The 5740-nt window shown below is 45.5% G+C and overlaps 1 pseudogene; it reads right to left on the bottom strand.

The window, feature by feature from the left end:
• Nucleotides 1–337: 337 nt before the first annotated feature.
• LOC125131843 (BTB/POZ domain-containing adapter for CUL3-mediated RhoA degradation protein 3-like) lies at nucleotides 338–1492 on the bottom strand (annotated as a pseudogene).
• Nucleotides 1493–5740: the final 4248 nt, after the last annotated feature.

The raw sequence follows: 5740 nt of genomic DNA, 5'->3' as shown, positions 1-5740 counted from the left end.
AACACCTGTGGCAGGAGAGGCTTCTGGCAAAGCTGTGGAGACTGTGCCAGTGTGCTAGGCTAGAGGGTTATGAAACACAGGGTCACAGACACTTCCGGTGACCACAGACTACAAAACCCCTCTCAGAGATGACAAACTGAACCTGGGCCTTGGGAAGGCCACCCCGGAAGCTCAAACAGGTAGTCAACACTGACAAATAAATTCTGCAAACGAGTTCTCATATACGCGTCACACCCATTCATACTCTTCCTCCAAAAACCTGGAAACCCTGGCTCCAGCGCTTCTCAGATTCTCAGGAAAACAGAGACCTTGAACCCAGCTCTATCAACAGCAGGGGTGTGGTTACCTGGCTAAAGGCAATCAACTCACCTTGTGGAGAAATACCAAACTCTTCATCTGGCTTGTTAGAAATTTCTCTCAACTCTGGGGGAAGTGGTTGTGGTGGTAGGGGGAGGGCTCCTGAAAGCCCACGCAGGATCTGAGTGCACAGCAGGGAGGGGGAGGGAGGGTGGGGTGCACTTGCGAGCCCCCTGACTGCTCAGGGGTGGGGGTGGGCCTGGTCATCTGGGCACTTAACGTGGATCCATCACAGGCTCAGTCCGCTCCTACTCCTCATCCTCGTCCAGGTGGTGGGAGTGTGTGGCCACCCGCCTGTGGCTTCCAGGAGAGCATTCAGGTCCCAAGCCATCCTGGGCCTCATACAGCAAAATATTCTGGGTCTCCCATAGATATGTGCTTCAGGGAACTCCACCTTGGCTTGTTTCTTCTTGGTGGTGTAGATGAGGAAGGTACAGCAGACATCAGTCCTGTTGAGGGCCTGGACACAGAAGAACCAGCAGCAGATTTCACCCCCAGTGGCATCCTTTCTGATCAAGACCCTTCCCTTAAAGCTCAGAGGCAACTTATCAAACAGCTCGATGCTTCTCAACATTTCGTCAGAATCGCTGGTATATAAGAATTTGTCATTATTCTGTTGTAGAGCAACTTCACGGCTGGCTTATTTGAAGTCTTTGTAAGTTTTGATTCTTCCTTGGGTGAGGTCATGACAAGAACTTTGCAGAAAGGCTCACAAGTAGCTTTGTTTTGCAGGGCTACCTGGCACTCTTCCACCAGGCTCTGGACAAGGTAGTACTTGGCTTCTTCCAGCAGTGCCTCAATCTCCTGATGGCTGTCTGGGGAGGGGACCATCCCCTCCTGCAGGTAGTCGAGTGTCAATATCATATCACCGTGCTTCCTATACCCGTCAGTGAGGATCCAGCCTTGGCTGTGGATGAGCACCTCCATGTCCCTGCTGAACATGGCTTTCAGCATGGCCCTGCTGGGTCTGCGTCTGCATGGTGGTGCAGTGGAGGGCTCTGCCCACATTCAGCTTCCTGTATTTGGAGCTGGGGCTCATGCCCTTGAAAGAAGTGGTGCGAGTCTCAGCTGCTGGCACTGCTGAGCTCACCACACTTTCTCCCGACATCTCTTCCATGAAAAATCAGAGGACGCCAGAGTCTCCAAACCTGGACTCTTATCTCTACCTTTTTAAAAAAGTCATTTTATTGAAGTATGATTGACATGTCAAAAGTTGTATATATTTAATGTATAGAACTTGATGAGTCTGGAGATCAGTATACACCCATGAAACAATCACAACATTCAATGCCTAAACATATCTATCACCTCCTAAAGATTAGAACACTGAACATTTCCTTGATAACTTGTCTTATTCAGGTCTCACAAAACATACTATGAAGAAGGTATAATGTGTGTATATATACATATATATATGAATTTTAAAAATAATATTTATGTATTTCTGATTATAGAAAAGCAATTACATATACTCCTTATTAAGTGACTATAAATGATGTGTATAAACTGCTATGTACTCTTTATTGTTTTATACACACACACATATATACATATACATTATAAATTCCAAGTATTTACACTACTCATGTACTTGTTATCCCTAATAGGACTATTATGCAATATATGTAGCAGGAGAAATCTGTACTATGCTCTCTTCCCGGTCTTTCTTTTTCACCCTCAGTATTCTTCCATTCCACCTAAGTCTCGGGCATCACCTGTGGCTTCAGGAAAGCACTGTCAGAACGAAAGTGTCAACTTCTTGGCTTTTGAGATTGAAAAGGGATATGGGAAAATACATGACCCATAAGGAGCAGGTTTCCTCACCCCGAAGGAGGAGGGATGGAAAGGAGTGGAGAGGAAGCAGGGAGTTCAGTGGCAGAGACTGCGGGAGTGAAAGCACTGTGCCGTCCTCCGTATGCCACGTCGCAGGGCAGGAGGAACTCCACAGAGGCCCCAGAAGGATGTGAGGGCTCCGAAAGCCTGGGCAGGTGATGAGACTTAGAGCTGACCCCATGCCTAATGTGACTCAGGAGTAAGAGGACAGATGGTTGTTCACAGGGGTTTCCTCACAGACAGGGATGGGACAGTCTCCATGGCCCTGAGTTCAGCATAGGATAGAAGCTGAGAAGGATGTGGAAGCAGGTGAGAGAAGGCCTGGCCTTGAGAGGCCTTGCAGCTCGATTGAGGGCAGGTGGTGGTGGGTGGGGTTGCAGTCCTGAGCTTCTGAGACGAATCACTGCAGACCATTTGCAGTAAAAATGCCTGAGAACCAGCTACTTCCCCAACCACTAATCCTTTCTCAATTCATCAGCCACCTGCAACTGAGATGAACTCTCACAGGATGGATATAAGGACTGTAAATTTCTGCCACTCACTAGTAGGATCTACCGATGAGGTAAATTGGGCTTAAATTAAAAAAAAGATGGTATTTCCTGCTCATCTGAATGTGTGGACTGAGATTTGTATCCATGACAACAATTCCTCACAGCTTATTCAATCATTCCTCAACCAGTGGAGGTTAAGGTTGCTCTGCCCACTCACCGGAAGCTATTAAGACTCCATCAAGGGAGTTCCCATCATGGCTCAGTGGTAAGGAACCCGACTAATATTCATGAGGACGTGGGTTTCATTCCTGGCAATGGGTTAAGGATCTGGCATTGCCATGAGCTATGGTGTAGGTTTCAGACGCGGCTTGGATCTGGCATTGCTGTGCGCTTGTGGTGTAGATTCAACTCCTAGCCTGGGAACCTCCATATGCCCTGGGTGCAGCCCTAAAAAGACAAAAATTAAAAATAAAAGGCTCTATCAAGATAGCGCTTTCCCTTCTTTCAGCTAGAATAAACTCAGCTTTACCTTCCCAACAGGTCAATATTTTCTAGGAGCCAGCATTCCAGAGATCATGGTTGAGTTTGGATTTGTCAGGGATGTTCCCATCTGAGGGCCTTTGCTCTGGCTTTTCTCTTTGCCTAGATCACTTTCCTCCGTAACAGCATGGTTTGCCCCTTGCTACCACAGATCTCTGCTCAAATGTCCCCTTATCAGAGAAAGAGCTTTTCCCGGGCTTATGCAATGGTAACTCCACATTCCCGCCATTTAAATAGTGGATCCTTGAACGACACAGGTTTAAACTGCATGGGTCCACTTGCACCTACATCTTTTTCAATAGTAAATACTATAGTACTACACAATCCATGGTTGGCTGACTCCATGGATGTGGAACTGCAGATACAGAGTGACCTTGGATAGGGGAGGGCTGATTATAAGTTACAGGTAGATTTCTAACCACATGGAGAGTCAGAGCCCCTAACCTCTGCATTGTTCAATGGTCAATTCTATTGCCTTTTGGTTTCTCTGTAATACATTTCATGATAAACAGGAAAGATGTTTTATACTACTCCCTATTCTCAGTGTTTGACATATAATAAATGCTCAATAAATGTTTATTAAAGGAAGAAAAGAAGGAAGAAAGACATAAATGAATGAATAAGACGTACCACAACAATGATGTGGCTGAGGGCAGTGTGGATAAAGTAACCCCAACCTCTTTTTTGATCTCCCCCGCCCCCCAATCCCTGCCCTCCAGGATGGCCCATCCAAATTGTTAGCTCAGTACTTGGATATGCAAAAGTTAGCTGATTAGGGTATATAGCTACAAAGAGATGAATTTCTCTTCCATAAAAAAAAAAAATGGAAAAATTTGGATGGTGGGGACTAAATGGGGAAAAAGAAAGAAGTCCCAAACCAGAAAGGAACAGGAAAAAAGAACATCCTGAAAAGGAAAATGTGAAATATTAGGCAACAAAGCACTTTTAAGAACACATTACATTTTACACTTCATTTAAGTTGTCTGTATCACTGTACTATAAACTCCCTGTGACCTAAAGCATCAAGAAATTCAGCCACCCTCACAGAGGCCTCAGGTCAATGGTTTTTATGTGTGAAAATCAAGGAAAGGAATAAATTCCCCAAATGACTCAAATCAAAGGAAAGCCAAAATAAAGCCACAGTGCAAGCCACAGTGCAAGACACAAAATAAAGCCACAGTGCAAGACACAGGCTGGAGAACATGATTCAGAGGAGGAAGGGTATCAAAGCCAGAGGAGACCATAAGAACTTTGCAGAACTCCTGCGAAGGATGTGAGATTTTCTACGGGGCATGGGGTGGTGGTGCTGCCAGTGTTATCTAGTTCTTAAGGAGGCAGGGAGGCCCCGCTGACACCTGGCTCACCCAAATAACAGTCTCCCAGTTTCAGCCTAAGCATCCTTGGGGCCTTGCCTTCCTATAGGTCCCTTGGCTCTCGAGACCCACATCACCACAAAGATGGCACAACTGGCACAAAGACCTATGGTGTTTTGGCCTCTTCTAATATGCAAGTCTGTACATGGAACAGCCATGAACACATATATGTGTTTCACTTCCCTGACTTACTTTCCCAATTAGATTGCCAGTTTAAAAGACTGCTTTCCCATCCTCTCCTCTCTTGGGCTTTAGCTCTTCCTCTACCTCTTAGCTTATCCACAAGTCCTAGTTTATTTGGCATCTCACGTACCTATTAGGAAAAGAAATGCTACCACATCCAAAACGTATAAAGGTTCCAAGGATAACTTGATTTGGCAGGTCGCTAAATATGCTGGTATATATGTCACCCCAAGGGAGGGCAGAATAGCTCTGGCAGACAGCGAGGAAGCCAGAAGGACAGATAACTCCAAGTTAAGGAACTGCTATTGATAAAACGACAATAATGCTAGAACAAGAAATTAGCCAAGTCTTGAATTCTTTTCTTTTGAACAGAAAAATGGAAGAAGCTAAGTTAAAAAAAAAGGGGGGGGGATTCAACAAACAACTTATCCTGAGCCACTAGAGTGATCCTACTTTAGTGATGCTAACTCTCATCTTATTTAATTTGTTTGTTTGTTTGTTTGTTTGTTTTGGTTTGTCTTTTCTAGGGCCGCTCCCTCGGCATATGGAGGTTCCCAGGCTAGGGGTCGAATCGGAGCTGTAGCTGCCAGCCTACACCAGAGCCACAGCAACTTGGGATCCGAGCCGCATCTGCAACCTACACCACAGCTCACAGCAATGCCGGATCCTCAACCCACTGAGCAAGGCCAGGGATCGAACCTGCAACCTCATGGTTCCTAGTTAGATTCGTTAACCACTGCGCCACGACGGGAACTCCTTTTTTTAGGGTTTTGTTTGTTTGTTTGTTTTTCATCCTATTTAATTTTAAAGTCAGTTTATCCAGGCAGAGAGGATGACTCACTTCCTCTAGTCACTAAGCATATTAATGATGGTACCTGGCCAGCAAATGGGTTCTCTGACTCCAGTTTGCATGTTCTTTCCATCTGTTTACATTGCCTGCATCCTTGCATTAGCTGCAAATTC

Source organism: Phacochoerus africanus, chromosome 7 (assembly GCF_016906955.1).
Source record: "Phacochoerus africanus isolate WHEZ1 chromosome 7, ROS_Pafr_v1, whole genome shotgun sequence".
Taxonomy (NCBI): domain Eukaryota; kingdom Metazoa; phylum Chordata; class Mammalia; order Artiodactyla; family Suidae; genus Phacochoerus; species Phacochoerus africanus.
This window is presented reverse-complemented; position numbering and strand designations above follow the sequence as displayed.